Source organism: Dendropsophus ebraccatus, chromosome 6, assembly GCF_027789765.1.
Source record: "Dendropsophus ebraccatus isolate aDenEbr1 chromosome 6, aDenEbr1.pat, whole genome shotgun sequence".
Lineage (NCBI taxonomy): Eukaryota > Metazoa > Chordata > Amphibia > Anura > Hylidae > Dendropsophus > Dendropsophus ebraccatus.
The window spans coordinates 20632153-20653822 of record NC_091459.1 but is presented as its reverse complement, the minus strand read 5'-3'; the positions used below and the strand labels follow the sequence as shown (position 1 = coordinate 20653822).

Genomic DNA, 21670 nt, shown 5'->3' with positions numbered 1-21670 from the left:
AAGGCACGCAGCACGGAGGAGTCAAATGAGGTGAAGCCAAAAGTATCATTTATGATTAGGAAAGAACTAAATTCAATGCAATAATAAATATTGAGTCCTTTGTTGGACGTAAGTAGCTTTTCTTTGTGTGACCTATACAGTAGGTCACCTTGATGACATCACCAGATTTTTGGACTCTACAATTGCTTATCCATCTTTATATTCCTCACCTTTAGGCTATGTTCACACAATGTACTTTTTATGAAAAGAACGGCCGTTGTTTTCAATTTAAGCAACAGAAGTTCTTTTCATACTGCGATGATATGCATTGAATTCAATGCAAACAACGGTCATCGTTTCACACGATGTATTAAACAACGGCCATTGTTTGCTACAGCCCTCAAAATAATGAGCATGTCAATTATTTCCGTCGGTTGTCCATAAACTTTAAACAACGCCATTGTGTGATCCTCAAATCAACGGTTGTTGTTTTGAGTGCCAAATAACGGCTGTTGTTCTTGTGCGAACAAAGCCTTAAAGGGAAACTACCAACAGGTTAAATTAATCTAACCTGCTCATATGCCCTTATTGCGCATGGGGCGCTGAGGATTAAAGTAAGTCTCTTACCTTCATCCTCTGCACCTTTTTCATGCAGTTTGTAGTTTGATGCACTGGGGGCAGGACTACCGCCCCCCCGTTGCACCAATCCACCCCTGGCTAGTTTGCAACTTCTAATGAACATCAGTTAATCGGACTGACTGGGTAGCGGTTCAGATCAGTGCACTGGGGGGCCGCTAGTCCTGCTCCCGTGCACTAAATGGTTAGCCTTAGAATTTAACTACAAACTTCACAGAAAAAGCAATGAGGATGAAGGTAGGACATTTTGCTCAATAATGACATAATTGTAGTTTGGAATTGTCCAAATTCAAATGGTACCTTAAAGTGCTTAGATTGATTGGCCATCTAGTCATTTGACAGGCAGGGCCGGCATCAGCACAGGGCTTACCAGGGCAAGTGCCGGGGCCCACAGCGTCTCTAGGGGCCCAGAAAAGGAGAGGGACCCAGTGTTCTAATTTTCAGCCTGCTCACTGTAGTGCAGGGTGAGCGGGCTGAACATCAGAAGGCAAAGGAGATAAAGCAGGACCTGCAGAGAGAGAAAAGGGTGAAGGACCTGATCACATGACCTGAAGGTCCTCAACCTTACAATGTGAAGAGCAGCCAGACAGAGAGGAAGAGGGAGAAGACTGAGCTGTAAGTGCTGTTTGTTAGTGTCTGAGTGTATCAGTTTCAGTCAGTCAGTGTTAGTCTATCAAAGTCTGTTTCAGTGTCAGTGAGTGTCTGTGTCAGTCAATCAGTGTCAATAATGTTTGTTTGTGTATGTTAGTGTAAGTAATTGTGCATAGAGTGTGGATGATGAGTGCATGGTGGATGGATGAGGGGCCCGCTGAGGCTCTGTCGCCGAGGGCCTGCAAAACCCTGGAGCCGGCCCTGTTGATAGGTAAGGGCTGCGATGTACAGTATCAGTCATCAATTGTGTATTGTGTGAATATGTCATGAATGTCTATAGCGGAGAAACTCCTTCTAATCTCTATTACCAATACTACATTACATGCACAACTATATATAACTGGGTTTAATCCAATTTTGGTCTCTACCAAACTCAGTCAGTCGATGTAATGCGGATAATAAATGGCAGTGAATGAGTATTTAGTTGAAATTACTTGAAGTTGTTAGCATTTGATGGAAGCATATATTATTACTGAAATGTTCACTGATCTCATTTTGACATGAAAATGCATCTTGACGGATGTCATCCATGTCTGCGGTGTCTTTGACCGACCATTCGTCTCCCCTTCCTAGTATTTAATGCAATGAAGAAGCTACATATTACTGCACTAATGGTCAATTTAAAGATGGGCTATTGAGATTTTAGGTATAGGATAAATCTATTTTCCTGGCAATACTGTGTAATAGACCTACCCTGAAAATATAACTATTCTGCTAATTATTAATACAGCATAAAATATATTGTACGGGAACTTAAGCTAGTACAAAATCCCTGCATAAGAATGTACGAGCCTTTGTGCAAAATTCCCTTTCAGAAATCTAAATAAACCATTAGTGCAGATCCCTCAATGTGCATTATTAAGCAGAAAATAATTCAAGCAGAGACTTTATTCATCAACATTTTAGGCTAGATTCGAGATGAATTTCATACTGTGAAGGGTTGTGCACTAAGGAGTTTTACTTTATTAAATCCTTATAGCCATGGGAAAAGCTATGGGAACAATTTTGCTGTCGGAAAAATATCCAGGGTCTATCCTAAAACGTCACCTACTGACTCGTGTTCCTGTCGAAGAGAGGTTTTACTTTCTTTCATTCACAATTTAATCAAATGGAAAAATTTGACAATTATTTATTAAAAAAGCAGAAAAAAAAATCTGTTTTTATTAACAGTTTCTATGAAGGTGCCGGAAAAAGCTGAATAAGCCAGAAGAGTGTTGTACGCGGCTTTCTCCGGCGGCTCCATAGGAATGAATAGAGCCACCAGAAAGAGCCAAGTAAGCTTGAAGAGTGCTTACTCAGCTCTCTCCTGCACCTCCATAAGAATGAATAGAGCTGGGGGTCTTGAGCTGTACCCATGTCTCTATTCATAACACAGAAGCTGGGGACGGATACAGAGATCGCTAGGGGGTTTGGAGGTCGGACCCCAGTGATCTCTTACCTGTTAATATTTCTTTGAATACCCCTTTACGTTCTAAAAAATAATTTGCTTTGTGTTCTGTACTGTGTTGCCAACCACAAACAAACGTCAGGACTAGGGCTGAACATACTCAAGCATACTCAGCTAAGCATAGTGCTCAATCGAACAACGGGGGATTCTATTGAGCTTGATGCTCAACCAAGCAGCTCTTGGTGTTCTGGGTGGTGTTTACACAGACTGTCAGTACAGTAGTGCGAATATTTAAAAGGTTTACATTATGATGCCAGGAGCTTTAAAATTGTTAAAATACTAATTCTAATTTTTGTATTTTTTATGTTGACATCCCTCCAAGGGATGAAATATACAAAAAGTTGAACGAAAAAAGGCAAAGCCTTACTGCAAGACACGTTAGAACTCCTGCGGTTTGCCGTAACTTAAGGCAATCAATAATAATTTTTCACAGACCTGTATGTTTTTTTTTATTTTTTAAACTAGGCTCTATCTACAGAGGACACGTACCTAATAGGGGCCTAACTACGGGGGTAAACTACCTACTTGTGGCTACCTACAGTGGGAACCTACCAGCTGGGCACCTATCTAATAGGGTAACAAAACTACAGGGGAAAATTACCTACTGGGGGCCTATATACTGAGGAATTTACCTACTTGAGGGCTATATACTGGAGAAATTGCCTATTGGGGGCAAATATACTGGGAAAATGGTCTACTGAAGGCATATCAACAGGGCGAAACTGCTTCGTGGGATGCTATATACAGGGGAAACTACATACTTAGGTAACTAAATACTATGAAAACTACCTATTCGAGCACCTATATACTGGGGAAACTACCTACTAGTGGCATCTGCCTAATGGGAAAAACTACCTACTGGTGGATCTGTCTGAAATGAACTACCTGCTTGGGAGACCTACTTACCCCTCCCCAACCCACTTACCTATGGGACATCAATGGGGGCTTTATTACTATTTGGGGCACTATAAATCAGGGGAAAGGTAAAGAGGGTGCTGAAAAAGAGTCTGGCAGCTTATTCAAAAACAAGTTATGGCTTGAAAAAATCATTCCGGTGGTCTGGGCCGAATAGACTTGCAAAATAAAAAATATTACTGTGATCAGAGAAAACGTTACCTGTGAGTCACTGGATATAGGTGTACAGCAATTGCTTCCATAGTCTTCAGAGACTTTGTAGAACTTCTATTTAAAGGCCATATTAAACGTTGCGATTGTTAATTAAAGATTCGCTATAACGATGGATCGCTAGTGAAAACTAGCGATTTATTACAGTCACCGATTACTACGACGAACAATCGTTTTTAACTTGTTATATGGTCGCTAATCATAACATGTTTTATCGGCGAATGGCTTATTACACAAACAGATATGCGAATGATCAATAAACTACCAAAAATATTTTTTTTTAACATGTTGAAAGACACGGACAGATAATGTCATTACACGGACAGATAATCACTCATTTTTGATCATTATAACGAATTTTTAAACAATGATCGCTCCGTGTAATAGGGTCTTAACACTGTATGGGGGATGTTGATCCATGTATAGTCTTTCTTTTTTTAATTATTATTTAACAACAGTATGCTTATACGTGGTCATGGAGTGGCGGAAAGTCCTGCATACATCCCTGGTTCCTACTGTATTATGTCTATGTAATGCATATCATTGGACCAAATAATTAGGCTCTGGTCCTGACTGACCTCATGATAGGTCAGAGAAGTCGGTCAGACATGGCTTGGGACCTTTCATATAATCGGTACTTCACCGCATTGTCATGGTTTCTGTTGTAAACAGAAATCATGATGTAAATGTGAACTGATCCAATGCCAATGTCTCTTCCCTAAGGAACATTTCCTAGCAGGCAAGTATCCCAACACAGCACAGCAAAATGGGAAATGCAGTTATCCTCTCTCACACAAGGGCTTCAGCCACCTAAACACCACAGTAACTGCACATTTCTTATATATACTGTATGAAAAACACATTATTACCTAAATGGTATAACCTAAAAGTTCCTGTTCTCTTTCTATGACAATGCAGTGTCCTCATCTCTCCAGAGAGGCACCATCTCATTTACAGATCTGGCAAAGCTTTAGAAGTCCTAGATCACATGTGGAATTATGTTTTCATGGAACATTTCACCTGTTAGATGTCGTAATGACTGAAGGTCCCATTACACCAAGCGATTATCGGCAGTATTTATCCGATTATTGGCCATTACGGACTATAAATGCTTGGTATGTAAAAGGCAATGATCAGCTGACATGCACGATGCTGGCTGATAGTTGTTTTACAACATGTTAAAAAAACTACAACAATAGCGATGGCCATCACTCTGTGTAATAGGAAAAGTGGGGGCAGAGCGCTGCTCTCTCTTCTATGGGCCACCCGAATGATCTAAAGATTGTTCAGGCAGCCCCCACAGCTTCCCGCAACCCCCCAATCCTCTCCGCTTGCTGTCGAAGCGTGTAATAGCACCGACAGCAAGCGAGGAGCAAGGGAGCACTGACCTGACCTGACTTGCTTCTAAATATCAGCTTGTGTAATAGGGTCTTAAGTATACATAGGGGTATACCCATCTAGGACACCTATGGCATATCCTAGAGGTATGCCAAAAGTGTCAAATAAAAGCTAAATACAACAATAAAATAGGTATAAAACATGGCTGTATTTTGAATCTAATATGCTACATTAAAGTCTATGAAATAATTTCAGTCCGTGTACATATTGTAAAAAAAATAAATAAATAATTCTTTCATACTGTGTGCTGTTTTTACATGCATTTTAATGCAGCAGATTTTTAGATTCAAAATATGATTTTGTTATATTTTACTGTGTGTGACTATAACCCTAGGCTACGATCCCACTACTGGAACGGGCCAGCATTTATCGGGAAAAGACAGGTGTCTGTTGATAACGATGGCTGCAAATAATCAGCATTATTTGTGGCCATTGTTATTAATAGTGGCCCGTCTTTTCCCAACAAAATTCTATCATGGGAACATAACCTAAAAGAAACAAATAAACAATATAGACACCATAACTTTTCATTCTAGATTGTAAGCTTGAAATATGACACTAGGGTCCGTCTTCTTAGAGGTTTCTAAGGAGGTCACTAAATTTACATTTAAAGCAATATATATATATATATATATATATATATATATATATACACACTGTATATTTCATGATTTATGATAAACCTATTACGATGGTATTTTGCATGTAAACCAACAATTTCTCAAACATGTGCCTAACGCACATCTGGCGAGTAGATGTGACATTTTGCACCAACACTTGTCCACATTATTTTGTGTAACTCTGCACCAACTGTGATCCGGTATAGATTGCCACACCTCCACACAGTGCCGCTACAGTGTCAGTAGTAACTTCATATATTCTCACATAATCTCTATCTTTTACACATTTTCTAGAACAAATAGCATCTCATAAGAAATAAAGTGCTCTAGATTATGCCAATCCCAAAATAAAACCTATAAAATCTCCCTAACCCCTCCCCCTTCCCTTGACTGGCATCTCTACCGAATAGTACATTATATGATGCTGTTAAATGTTTTGTACACTTTTACAATAATTTATTATTGCTCTGGTCCATGTAAAATTAAAATGAAGCAACTTTAAAAATAGGTATACAATCTTCTTACTATTTTATGCACATGGATTCTTTGCAGACCTATGTGTCTCCATAGTAACAGACTACATGTAGACCCTCTGTAGTCTGATTCTGCAGTTAAGTCTTTTTCCTTCTGTTCCTTCTCTTTACAGACCTACTCACAGTACATCAATTTCCATATTGAGACAAGTAAAGGCAAGCCATAAGGACATACGGTAATATACAAGCCTCCCTAGCTTTTTTAGGATTTGCATATCAAAAATTCAAGGGAAGCTTTCAGTCAACTCCCAGCATCATCTTTCCGTATCTGATTCTACCATAGCCATAATGAAAAGTCTGCTCCTGTTCATTCATCACAAGCATGATACTAGTAAGCTGCATGCTGGGAGTGCTAAGAATGATCTCAATATGATCTCACAGCGTACAAATCATCTTAATGATAACCTGCATTGGGATTTGTCCTATTTGATGGATGAACTTAGACAAAGTTTTTGTGTTTTTTGTCTTTTTTTAGGCGTTTTTTCCACTTTAGATTAATAGCTCCACACTGTTCCTTATAGTGTAACACCCCAATAAACTTTTAGTTGCCAATACAGCAAGGTTAAAGGGGTAAATGGATCAATATTAAAAACTGGATTACATTATGGTCACCATAAATAAAACTATAAAAGCCTTCAGGTATGACATAGAAAATCAAAAACCTTATACACTACCGTTCAACAGTTTGGGGTCACATTGAAATGTCCTTATTTTTGAAGGAAAAGCACTGTACTTTTCAATGAAGATAACTTTAAACTAATACTAACTTTAAACAAATACACTCTATACATTGCTAATGTGGTAAATGACTATTCTAGCTGCAAATGTCTGGTTTTTGGTGCAATATCTACATAGGGGTATAGAGGCCCATTTCCAGCAACTATCACTCCAGTGTTCTAATGGTACAATGTGTTTGCTCATTGGCTCAGAAGGCTAATTGATGATTAGAAAACCCTTGTGCAATCATGTTCACACATCTGAAAACAGTCTAGCTCGTTACAGAAGCTACAAAACTTACCTTCCTTTGAGCAGATTGGGTTTCTGGAGTATCACATTTGTGGGGTCAATTAAACGCTAAAAATGGCCAAAAAAAGAGAACTTTCATCTGAAACTCGACAGTCTATTCTTGTTCTTAGAAATGAAGGCTATTCCATGCGAGAAATTGCTAAGAAATTGAAGATTTCCTACAACGGTGTGTACTACTCCCTTCAGAGTACAGCACAAACAGGCTCTAACCAGAGTAGAAAAAGAAGTGGGAGGCCGCATTGCACAACTAAGCTAGAAGATAAGCACATTAGAGTCTCTAGTTTGAGAAACAGACGCCTCACAGGTCCCCAACTGGCATCTTCATTAAATAATACCTGTAAAAAACCAGTGTCAACATCTACAGTGAAGAGGCGGCTGCAGGATTTTGGGCTTCAGGGCAGAGTGGCAAAGAAAAAGCCATATCTGAGACTGGCCAATAAAAGAAAAAGATTAAGATGGGCAAAAGAACACAGACATTGGACAGAGGAAGACTGGAAAAAAGTGTTGTGGACGGATGAATCCAAGTTTGAGGTGTTTGGATCACAAAGAAGAAAGTTTGTGAGACGCAGAACAAATGAAAAGATGCTGGAAGAATGTCTGACGCCATCTGTTAAGCATGGTGGAGGTAATGTGATGGTCTGGGGTGGCTTTGGTGCTGGTAAGGTGGGAGATTTGTACAGGGTAAAAGGGATTCTGAATAAGGAAGGCTATCATTCAATTTTGCAGCGCCATGCCATACCCAGGGGACAGCGCTTGATTGGAGCCAATTTCATCCTACAACAGGACAATGACCCTAAACACACCTCCAAATTGTGCAAGAACTATTTACAGCAGAAGCAGCAGCTGGTATTCTATGGGTAATGGAGTGGCCAGCGCAGTCACCAGATCACCACCCCATTGAGCTGTTGTGGGAGCAGCTTGACCGTATGGTACACCAGAAGTGCCCATCCAACCAATCCAGCTTGTGGGAGCTGCTTTTAGAAGCGTGGGGTACAATTTCTCCAGCTTACCTCAACAGATTAACCCTTTCGGGGTTCGGGCGTTCAGAGCGGGGACGGTCCCGGGTGCTGCTTGTAGCCCGGGACCACCGGTATTAGCGGGCACGGTCTGATCGCCGTGCCCGCTAATACAGTAATCAGATGCAGCTGTCAAACATGACAGCTGCATCCGATTACCGGATACAACATTTCCCTGGTGTCTAGTGGCGGAGATCGCTCCTCCGGGACGTTGTCCCGGAGGAGCGATCTCCGTTACTGAAGCCGTCCGGGGACTCGTCCAAGATTGCGCTGTCCCCGGCTCGGCACTCGTTTGTATTCGGCTGCAGCAGCCGAAAGCAAACGAGTGCCGATCTCATTGATCTTTGCTGTATATCTATACAATGAGAGATCAAAGTATATATACTAGAAGTTCCCTAGGGGGGCTTCTAGTATATGTGTAAAAAAAAAAAAAGTGTTGTCATTAGTAAAAAGCCCCCTCCCCTAATAAAAGTCTGAATCACCCCCCTTTCCCAGGTTATAAATAAAAGTAAACAAATAAATAAATAAATAAACATGTTTGCTATCGCCGCGTGCGTAATCGCCCAAACTATTAATTAATCACATTCCTGATCTCGCACGGTAAACGGCGTCAGCGCAAAAAAATCCCAAAGTGCAAAATTGCCCATTTTTGGTCGCATCAAATCCAGAAAAAATGTAATAAAAAGCGATCAAAAAGTCATATATGCACAATCAAGGTATCGATAGCAAGTAAACATCATGGCGCAAAAAATTAAACCTGACACAGCCCCATAGACCAAAGGATAAAAGCGCTACAAGCCTGGGAATGGAGCGATTTTAAGGAACGTATATTTGTTAACAATGGTTTGAATTTTTTACAGGCCATCAGATACAATATAAGTTATACATGTTATATATCGTTTTAATCGTAACAGCTTGAGGAACATATATACTAAGTCAGTTTTACCCCAGGGCAAATGGCGTAAAAACACATTCCCCCCAAATAAAAGAAATGCGTTTTTTTTTTTTTCAATTTCACCACACTTTGAATTTTTTTCTGGTTTCGTATGATACTTTATGCAAAAATTCAGCCTGTCATTGCAAAGTACAATTAGTGACGCAAAAAATAATGTCTCATGTGGGTCTATAGGTGTAAAAATGCAAGTGCTATGACCTTTGAAGCACAAGGAGGAAAAAACGAAAACGCAAAAACGAAAATTAGCCTGGTCCCGAAGGGGTTAATAGCTAGAATGCCAAAGGTGTGCAATGCTGTAATTGCTGCAAAAGGTGGATTCTTTGACGAAAGCAAAGTCTGATGTAAAAACAATGTTATTTCAAATACAAATCATTATTTCTAACCTTGTCAATGTCTTGACTCTATTTTCCATTCATTTCACAACGTACTGTATGGTGGTGAATAAGTGTGACTTTTCATGGAAAACACAAAATTGTTTGGGTGACCCCAAACTTTTGAACAGTAGTGTATACATTTGAATGTCATTTGAAATTGAAAAGGACATTAATATATATTAGTCATCTGGTGGTAGTACTATGGGGATGTAAAGCTAGCAGTGGAAACCAGCCTTCATACCCCAGGGGTCCATAGCTTCCAAATACTACACAAGCCAACAATAGCACCATAAGGGATTAGGATGGAGGTAAGCTAAAGTTTTAAAGGGGTTATAAAGCGAAAATCTTTTTCTTTCAAATAAACTGGTTTCAAAAAGTTATATAAATTTGTAAGAAAAACATTTTCGCTGCATAACCCCTTAAAACTCAGCTCTAAATAGGGTTGTCCTCTGCTGAGTCCCAATATATCATCAAAACCTGGGCCCATTGGGGAAACCCCTGTTTCCCCAATGGGCTCCGCACTCCGCACTGGGACACCGGCCAAGCTAAACTTTTAATATTTTTGCGACATGTTGAAAGTTTATTTAAATAAGAATAATGTATCAAAATATGACATTAACCAATCCAGCACATTGTTTATTTTCTCTCTAGAAACTGTTCTGCTCCAATGGCTTAAGGCAAGGAGACGGGTGATATAGTTGTACTAATGATATGTATGCTAATGTATGCCTTCTGCAAACACAACCTTATCATTAAGTAGTGGAAGCTGACAGATCTGCTGACCATGTAGAATCATTATGCTGAACGATATAATCATAGAACAGTAATCCTTCTAATGGTATATAATAGTATAAGGATGGTAGTAATAAGACATTCCTTATCGAATACACCATGGGGAAGAATTATCCACTAATAATGTCCAGCTAGATAGTTTACCGAATCACCAAGCACATTTCTGGGAAACTACCTTCTGCTTCAGTTATAATGGCAATGATATAAGGACACAAGGGGTAAAGTATCTGAGCAGTTTATTTTATATATTATTATCACGCACTTCCCTTCTTAAAGATGTAAATCTAAAGTTATTTAGATTTGTAATTTACTTCTATTTAAAAATTTCAAGTCTTCCCATACTTATCAGCTGCTGGATGTCCTGCAGGAAGTGGTGTTTTCTTTTCAGTCTGACACAGTGCTCTCTGCTGCCACCTCTGTCCATGTCAGGAACTGTCCAGAGCAGCAGCAAATCCCCATAGAAAACCCCACCTGCTCTGGACAGTTCCTGTCTCGGACAGAGGTGGCAGCAGAGAGTACTGTGTCAGATTGAAAATAAAATGTCCTACACTTCATGCAGGACATACAACAGCTAATAAGAATGTGAAGACTTGAGATTTTTAAATAGAAGTCAATAACAAATCGATATAACTTTCTGAAACCAGTCGATTTGAAAGAAAAAGATATTTGCCGGAGTACCCCTTTAATTGTCAGTCTGTAGGTAACATTTATTAAGAATGTAGAGTCTTAGAATTGCTGAACATATATCAAAGCTAAAAAAGAGGAAAAAAAAATCTAATAGATTTAGCAGAGCGGCTCCAGCTAAATATCCGCATGTGATTTATGGTAAGACAGTTAACACTTGGCCAAGATGCACCTGGTGCTGGAAGCCAATTATAAAGCGCATTCATCACAGGCCCCATAGCACAATAATATGGACAATGCTTTAACATTAATATTGTGGAACAAAGGCTTGCTCACTCAAAATGTAATTCTTACTCGTTTTTTTTTTTACTTATCATGTAACAGTGTCAAAGCTGGCACTGATCACATTAGAGTCAGGCAGCCATAGAAGACATGCTGCTGCTTTGCGATATCTATTGAATAGAGATGAGCGAACCGGGTTCGGGTTCAAGTCGATCCGAACCCGAACGTTCGGTATTTGATTAGCTGGGGCTGCTGAACTTGGCTCTAAGGTTGTCTGGAAAACATGGATACAGCCAATGACTATATCCATGTTTTCCACATAGCCTTAGGGCTTTATCCAAGTTCAGCAGCCACTGCTAATCAAATGCCGAAAGTTCGGGTTCGGATCGGTTCGCTCATCTCTAGTATTGAATGATAAGAATTTTTTCTAAGTAAGACAGAGGTGTGGAAGCAATACATACATCCAACTGTGTAAGTGTAACTATTAGTGATGAGCGAATAGTGAGATATTCGAATATTCGATATTCGTATGAATATCCCGCGAATATTCGATCGAATATTCGATTCTATTAAAGTCTATGGGAACAAGTATTCGATTAGTGAAAAACATCTATTTGACCATTTGGAGGGTAAAACCGGAAGCTGGGGGACTTGAACGCTTATCGAATATATATCGAGTATTCGCGGGATATGCGCACGAATATTCGAATATCTCACTATTCGATCAAATATCTATTCGATCGAACAGTATTCGCTCATCACTAGTAACTATCATTTGTCAATCTTCTGACATGTACTAACAACATGTCAGAAGTGCGTAGTGATGGGGTTCCAGGTGCTGATAATAAAAAATCCCCTCCCCTAATAAAAGTCACCCCCCCTTTCCCCATTTTATAAATAAAAATAAATAAACATATTTGGTATCGCTGCATGCCTAATCACCCGAACTATTAATTTGTCAAATTCAAATTCCCTTAAAAAATTCCAAAGTGCAAAATTAAGTATTTTGGATGCATCCAATCCAGAAAAATTGTAATAAAAATTGATTAAAAAGTCGCATATATGCAAACAAGGTACCGATAGAAAGAACAGATCATGGCGCACAGAGACACACACAGCCCCATAGACCAAAGGATAACAGTGTTATAGGCATGGGAATAGAGTGATTTTAAGGAACATTTAGTTGTTTTTTTTTTTAAACGGTTTTAATTTTTTAAAAGCCATAAAATAAAATGAAAGTTATACATACATAAGAAATAAAAAAAAAAATCGTTTTATTTTCAATTTCACAGCACATATAATTTTTTTTCTGGTTTCGCAGCATACTTCATGCAAAAATTAAGTCTGTCATTGCAAAGTGGCGCAAAAAATAAGGGCTCATGTGGGTCTGTAGGTGGAAAAATGCATGTGCTATGGCCTTTTAAAGTGACTCTGTATCCACAATCTGACCCCCCCAAACCACTTGTACCTTCAGATAGCTGCTTTTAATGCAAGATCTGTCCTGGGGTCCGTTCGGCAGGTGATGCAGTTCAGGCAGATTGCCTCCTATTCCCCACCTGTGTGAATACTGAACATGGGCTGGATCGTTAAGGCACCTGTACAATGTTCAGACAGGAGAAAATGTTCCAGTGGTATTCTTAATGATGAGGAGGGCGGGGAGGAGGGACGGAGGGGTTGTGCCAGCCTAATGCATACACAATCTAAGCCCTGGCCGTTGGGCATGGGGCTGCAAGTTTAAAATCAGTACTATGTCAGCTATAAGAAGTTTTTATTATTGCTTAGCATTCCATGTATTTTTCCAAACACCTTTTTTAGAGTTATCCAAATAAAAGTTAAATTGTAGCGATTCCCTACTGTGTTTTTGCAGTTCTTTTTCCTCCTCTTATTTTTTTTTGCAAAAAATGAATGAAAAAACAGTATTTGGCTATGTTCACACAACGTCAAAAATATTTTTAAAAAAGGCGGCCGATTTTCATATTTAAAAAAACATCCGTTTTTGCCGCAATTTGACTGACTGCAATGGCAATCCATTGAAGTCAATGAGGAGACGGACATCCAATGCACACAGTGTATTGAATAACAGATGTTGAATAACAGGCGTCAAAATAACGAACATGATCAATATTTTCGGACGTCTTTTGCAAACAGCGGACGTTTTTTAATTAGTAGTTCAAACACAGTTTTTTTTTTGTCACCTTTCTTTCTTTGTTTTTAGTATTAAATTCAATGGACTTTTCAATTACGCTGCATCCAAAGGACAATTAATAATCCTAAACTAGAATAATGGACCAACAGCCATCATTGCACTAAGGGGAGGCAAGGTTGTTAAATGACGTCCGTTATTTTAGACTCAAAATAACGGACAACATTTTAAACAGAGCTTAAAAGACGTTGTGTGAAAATAGCCATAGTGTGCATGGGTTTTGATCTATTTTTCCATTGACTTCTATGATAAAAAAAATGGATCAAAACGCATCCCTTTTTTTAGTGTACACAAAACCATGGTCAACTACATTTTTGTGTACGCTAAAAAAAAAAAAAAAATCAGTTTTCTTATTACAAAGTTACAGTTATTACAAAGTTGGAAGTTTTTTTGTGTACATAAAACGGATGTAAAAAAAATGGACTGCAAAAACACAGTGTGAGCCCAGCCTTACTAAAACTACACTATATAGAGCAGTGATTTCTGTGATACGTAGGATTGTTATATCTAACTTACTGTATTCTTCATGTTTATAGTCACAGTATTTTCTCTGACTGCATCAATTCTCTCTGTAGACAATCATTTGCATCACATTCTTAGAATGTATTAATGTAAGTTTTTATCCAGAGATTTTATACATCTAAATGAGATAGTATTAGTCAAAATTATGATTAAATCATATTTTAATCACATGGAACATTCACTTAAAGGGGTATTGCGGAGCTAAACATTTATTCACAAAATAACACACATTACAAAGTTATATGTATGTGAATGGACCCCTTCCCCGTGTCCCCCCCCCCCCACACTAGACCCGGAAGTGTGATGCATTATACTTACCGCATTAATGTTGATCCCCAGTCGCCATCTTGCAACAATGACGTCATCTTCTGGCACGTCATCAGCTGCTCAGCTGCGATTGGCTAAGCATAACTGTGGCGGCCGTGGGTCGTCATGAATGCGGTAAGTGTAATGCACCACACTTCTGGGTCTAGCATGGGTGGGTGGGGAACACGGGGAAGGGGGCCATTCACATACATAACACACATTACAAAGTTGTATAACTTTGTAATGTGTGTTATTTTGTGAATAAATGTTTAGCGCCGCACTAATCCTGTGTGTGTAAAGGAGAACTGGGAGTTATTGTGCCTGATCCTGTCAAGTCTGCCCCAGCACCCAAGAAGGGCTCCAAGAAAGCCGTGACCAAGTCTGAGAAGAAGGACGGCAAGGAGTGGAAGAAGAGTAGGAAGGAAAGCCAACTACATCTACAAAGTTCTCAAGCTGGTTCACCCTGACACATCCAGTTCAAGGACATAGGCATTATGAACTTTTTCTTCAATGACATCTTAAAGTATACCGCAGGGAGAGCCTCCTGAGTGGCTCAATACGACACTGGCTCCACCATCTCCTCCACAAAGATCTGGACAGTTGTGCCCCTGCTGCTGCCTGGAGAACTGGCCAAGCACAATAAGTCTGAGGGCAGGGGCGTAGCCAGGGGCATTCCAACAACACCCCCCCCCCCTTCCCCGATTAACACATTTACTCACTTGGGCCAGCTGTCCAGGTGGGGTGGGGGTTTGGTGGGTGATGGCAGCTTTCCAGGGGGGATGGGCTGGTGGCTGTTTGGGGGTGGGAAGCCGGTGCGGGCCCACAGCTGTCCTGTGCGGAGGGGTGGGTGGGCCGGCAGCAAATTGGGGCTTGGGGAGGGCGCCTGTGCATGCTAGCAGCTGTCCATGCAGGGGTGGGGCAGGGGACCTGTGGAAGCTGGTGGCCATCCATGCAGTGGGGAAGGGGACCTGTGAGGGACGGTAGATGTCCAGGGGTGGGATGGTGCTGGTGTAAGCAGTCCCATAGAGGCACGGGCCCCCTTTGCGGCATGAGCCCCGTAACAGCTGCGTGGTCTGCCTCTATGGTAGCTACACCAGTGTCTGAGGGTACCATTGTCTTCAGCAAGTACACCAGTACCAAGTAATCTACACTATGCCCTGATCTTCTCTGTCATCCCAAAGGCTCCTCTAAGACCCACAAAAAGAAAGAGAAGAACACTGAGCAGGGAGCTGCGATCTGTGAGTTATCATTGTCAAGTCTACCCCAACATCCAAGAAGAGCTCCATGAAAGCATCATGGGCTTCATGAACTCGATCCTTAAAGACAGTCAAAAAAGGAGATTTACTGTGATATAAAAATATTCTTGATATTTCCCAGTCCCAGTGTTTGCTCTGACTGCATTACTTCTCCCTGTAGACAATCATTTGCATTGTAATGACATTCTTAGAATGAATTATTGTATGTTTTCGCCCAGTGGTATTTGTTTACCTCTTCGCTCATACCGATAATTGTTAAGATTTCATACCTCTAAACGAGGTTTGATTTGATTAGTCAGAATTATGATTAAAACATATATTAAGCATGTGAAACATTCACCTGAAAAACAGTCAAATTGATTGCCAAGAAATTACAAAAAATATTTAGATTTGTTCTAACACAATTAGAGACAGGCATCATTCATTAAGAGTTAGCAGCTAATCAAATGAAAAGTCATTTGATGTAATGCCGGCATCTGCTTTCCTTCGGTTTCTGCTTAGTAAAGTGAAAATCATAAACAAGACCCATTGAATTAAAAATAAGCTATTCGGTTTACTGCAAAAGTACATTGTGTTTATTTAAATTCATCCGGAGCCTTTCCCATGAACAAATAACAGGTCATTGGGGTGAAAAAAAATACAAAAAAACAAACAATATAAAAAAACTTTAAGTTTCTCAATAAGAATATCTAGTTATAAACTTTTTAAAAGCGAATTTATCACTAGTATTACTCAGTAAGGATCTCCATATAACCTGATTGGTGCTGCCACGCACATTGTCATGGTGCCATCCATTTTCCCCATCGAAAACAGGTTTCCAAGATCTCCTCTGGTTTGGTTATCTGTATATGTCTAGCTTGGTTCACTGGAGGTGGCCCCATGCCCCCAGTGCACCAATATCTCCTTCCCTTATAGACGCGACACCTTAAGAATGAAGTCTATGCCCAGCCTGGCATGGGAGGAGATATCTGTGCACTGGGGGTGCTGGGCCCACCACCAGTGCACCAAACTAGACTTTGGCATATATACGAACCAGAGGAGATCTCGGGAAACAGGTAGTGGTGGCAAGAATGGATGGCACTGTTATAATGTGCTCGGCAGTGTTGATCGGTTTATGTGGAAATCTTTATTGAGTAATTCTACATTTAAAGAGTCACTGTCGTATTTTTTTTTTTTTTGCAGAAATCAATAGTCCAGGCGATTTTAAGAAACTTTGTAATTGGGTTTATTAGCCAAATCTGCCATTATCTGCATGTAAAAAGCCTTTTCCCAGGCCCCCCCCCTCCTTCCTCTTTTTCATCCACTCTGAAAAATCTGAAAATTGTGACTTGTTGCAGAAGACGTACCCTGTCTGCTCTAGGGAGAGGGGAGGGGGGAGGAGGAAGGAGGGAGTTAGCCGGCAGCAGAAAGCAGATAACAGAGGATTACAGGCACTGAGCTGGGTGACAGCTGTAATCCGAGCTCAGACAGGTCACTGGTGACTGTCACAGGAGATATCCCGTGAGGGATTTGTAGATTAACTCTTTGTTGTCCTGTTTTGGTCTTTTCTTTAGCTCTCTCCATAGGAGAACAATGAAGACAGGGGGGAGAGCTTCAAACTGCTTTTTCATGATAAAAATGCATTTTTCGGATAATAAACCCAATTACAAAGTTTCTTAAAATCGCCTGGACTATTGATTTCTGCAAAAAAAAAATTCACGACAGTGACACTTTAATGGTACATTTGCTTTAAATTTCAAAATTTTAGAGCAATCTATACAATTATATGATACTTTTGTATATTTGTTAGGACTGGTTTGAGAGGGATAACGAAGAGACACGGACAGTGGACCCTTGGCTCAGCCTCACCCACTGTCCCTGCCTACTTGCCCTAAATGGCAGCGAGCAACTGGGAGACAGTCCCTGGCCTGAAGAGGTGTTACAAATAACACAGACAAGATGACCACACACAATTAGAGAATAGTCAATGGTCTGAGGTCACAACAGCGACAAAGGTAGAAAACCTGAATCTAAAAGCAAAGTCACAGGTCAGGCGAAAGGTCATGGCTGGCAGCAAACAAGAAGGGTCAGGTAAATAGAATAGGGTCAGGAATACAAGATAATAGCAGAAGGTAAAGCAGCAGGCAAGAGACTAGTTCAATAACAGGCAAGGAGTTTACAGGCTGGGGGTGTTATATAGGAGGCCAGGGGTCTGGTCCAGAATGTAATTGGACTATTCCTCTGATCTCCAACTACAGCTACCTGACAACAAAACAGATCCACTGGCAGGAAGACCTGTCAGTCACAGAAAGAACCAAAACAAAAATTAACTGTGAAGTGGCCAGACAAAACATAAAAGTTGGGGGTATCCATGAAACAAAAAAAACAGACCAAATAAACCAGTGTTCAGACTAAAGCCCCTATTACACGGGGCAATCAGCAGAAGCAAGTGAGCGCCGACCTGTCGGGTCAGCGCTTGCTTACTCCTCATTCCCCCGCAATTACACTTGCTGACAGCGCACGTCTAAGTGCGGGGGGTGGCGGGGGGAGCTGTTGGGGGGGGGCTGCCCGGGTAATCATTAAAGCGACTCTGTCCTCACAATCTGTCCCCCCCAAACCACTTGTACCTTCGGATAGCTGCTTTTAATCCAAGATCTGTCCTGGAGTCCGTTCGGCAGGTGATGCAGTTATTGTCCAAAAAACAACTTTTAATCCTGCAGCGCTGTGTTTAACGGTCGGTGCTTACATTTGTATATGCATTAGGCTGGCACAACCTCTCTGTCCCTCCTCCCCACCCTCCTCATCATTAGGAATGATCCAGGAACATTTACTGTTGTTTGAGCTTTGCACAGGTGTAGTAACGATCCAGCCCATGTTTGTTATGCACACAGGTGGGGAATAGGAAGCAATCTGCCTGGAGCATTCCTAATGATGAGGAGGGTGGGGAGGAAGGACGGAGAGGTGGTGCCAGCCTAATGCATATACAAATGTAAGCCCCGGCCATTAGACACAGCGCTGCTGGATTAAAAGTTGTTTTTATGACAATAACTGCATCACCTGCCGAACGGACCCCAGGACAGATCTTGGATTAAAAGCAGCTATCCGAAGGTACAAGTGGTTTGGGGGGGTCAGATTGTGGGTATAGAGTCGCTTTAAATAGTCCAGGCAGCCTATAAAAGATAGATTATTACACATAGCAAAGGCAGCAGATCGTTGCTCTTTGGATCATTGGTCTTTCCACATGTTGAAAGACACAGAAAGACAACAATCAGCCGACATGTATGCTGGCTGATCGTTGCTTTTTACTACACAAAGTGATTATAGCTCCATGTCCATGCTCCAGGACCTTAATACTAAACAAAACACATAACAAACACAAAATAAAACTGACTCAGATGTTCCAGTTGCGGCTGCGGGCAGAGGGTAGTGCGAGAAGGACTCTGGGGATCATGGAGAGGTAAGTATAAAGATTATTATTTTTTTACACAGTCATCAGCTGTCAGCCGCACATCGCTATTACAGGTAGTGGTGCAGGCCCAGCGGGCAATGATTTTTAGTCTGGAATAAGCAACAACAGTCAGCCAATGATCGTTTCATCAGATGATCATTGTCTTTCTTACACAAAGCTATAATCTGCTGAATCGGCCTGATTCGGCAGATTATCGCTTTGTGTAATAGGGCCCTCACCAGAGATGAATTGTACCAGTAAACTGAGAGTAAGTGATCAATTACACTTAGTACATTAGGCAAGGAAGATTACCCCAGACAAAGGTTCACACCCAAATGTATAGACATCACAAACTACTGATGTTTACATAATTTATTTACTTGTTTCTGCACTATATGGTGGAGATTTATCAACCATGGTGTAAAGTGAAACTGGCTCAGTTGCCCCTAGCAACCAATCAGATTCCACTTTTCATTCCTCACAGACTCTTTGGAAAATGAAAGGTGGAATCTGATTGGTTGCTAGGGGCAACTGAGATAGTTTCACTTTACACCATGTTTGATAAATCTCCCCCTTCATAACCCTATTACACATACTGTCCACCTACTTTTGGACCACCCTGTATATTGTGTGATAGTGATAAAGCTTAATAAAAATGGTATTTATATTCAAGTTTAACTAATGCTTATTGGCTTTGTAACTTGAGGTATGTTCGCACACTTTGGAGTTTCATTGCGATAATGCAATGAAAGACAGCTTGACGGTAATTAAATGATTAATTACTGCAATGAAGTGATGCAATAATGAAATGAAATGATCAATTACTGCAATTAAATTATGCATTCACATTGCATTCTTATTGCGTTACTGCCTGTGTGAACAAAGCCAAATATTACACAATAAAGTAAACTTCCAGGCTCTTAAAGGAGAAGTCTGGCGGACTATAAAATCCTGCAGGGGGGAAAATGATTACAAGTACAAATTTACCTCTTCCTGTGCCCACAGTGAGTGGTGGGACCGGCCTCGGGACCCCCACCAGAAGGCATTTTCCCGCGAATTGTGTTGACATCATGAGATAATGCCTGCCCCATCTGATGGACTGGCCACTCAGCCAATCAGTGACTGGAGCAGCGTCCCGCCCCAGTCACTGACTGGCTGAGCAGCCAGTCCATCAGCCAGGTCGTGATATGTCAGCTCCAGAGATCCTGGAGCCCGGTGGGCATCATGAGGCTATCCCAGCCGTCCACCACGGGCACAGGGAGAGGTAAGGGTGTTATTACACGGGCCGATGGAGGCTAGATAATAACTCTAAACGAGCACCGATCTACTGGATTGGCGCTCGTTTACTGGGCCTATTACATGGCCCGATTATTTTTTAACAAGGGCTGCATGGACATGTCCTTGCAGCCCTTGCTTAACTTTATACATTACCTTTTCTGGCTGCAGGGCTCCTTTTGCGGTCTTCTTCTTGGGTCCAGCACGCTCCAGCTTTAGAGCGGCCTGTCTCAGCTGACAGGCTGCTCAGCCAATCACTGGCCGCAGCAGACCCAGACAGTGATTGGCTGAGCAGCCTGTCAGCTCAGACAGGCCGCTCTGAAGCTGGAGCGTGCGGGACCCAGGAAGAAGACTGCAAGAGGAGCCCTGCAGCCTGGATAGGTAATGTATATCGTCAGCCGCAGCTGCTATTACACATAGCGATGCACGGTCAGCACCCGACAATTATAGGTTCAAACCTATATCAACGATCAGCCGATGATTGTTGTAGTTATTACACGGAGTGATAATCACACGATTCGGCCGATTATCGTTCCGTGTAACAGTACCCTATGTTAGTACTTGTAATCAATTCCCCCCTGTCCCTGCCGGCTGCCAGATTTTACAATCCGCCAGACTTTTCCTTTAACTCATACATCTTAAATATGTGTGGACTACCAGGGCTGTACATATGGTTGGCCAATAATTAGCCATGCAGACAATGACTTTTCCGATACAGCAAGCAATCCTTAGGGCAATATTTTTAATGAATACACAAGCTACTTAAATTATGCATTTAAATCAATTATGCAATGTAAAACTACTAATATATGCCATGATATTTAGAAAGAGCACAAGTCTAACACTCTCGTTATAACAAAGGTTTCCTTAAAATAATTCGGTTGGTCACGGTCAGGTCTACAGACAATCATTCGGATGGTATAGATTACCTAATTAATCTGTTTCGGTGGTTGCCCTTTAGCAGAATTCGTGCACTTCCCACTCAGAGATCTTTTGGTACCTGTCTAATTACAGAGATAAATGTCATAAACATTATAGGAGGTGAGAAGGACGCTGACTTTGGCGTTTACACGAATGACTCATTGGGACAGTAATAAGAATAATGGAACTCGTATTCATGGATGTTCTGGGTTACTACGTTTTACAAGGAAATTATTTTCTATCTCTCTTTCAACTATTTAAAAATTCCTGAAAATATCCCGATAGAAAAACAGCCGTATGAT

At 40.9% G+C, this 21670-nt stretch overlaps 1 protein-coding gene and 1 pseudogene across 5 annotated transcripts in view; one reads left to right on the top strand and one right to left on the bottom strand.

Annotated features, from left to right (window-relative positions):
- The window catches only part of KCNQ5 (potassium voltage-gated channel subfamily Q member 5), a 436454-nt gene that overhangs the window by 233338 nt on the left and 181446 nt on the right, over nt 1-21670 (bottom strand). The window lies entirely within an intron of this gene.
- Nucleotides 14658-15746, top strand: LOC138794578 (histone H2B type 1-O-like; annotated as a pseudogene).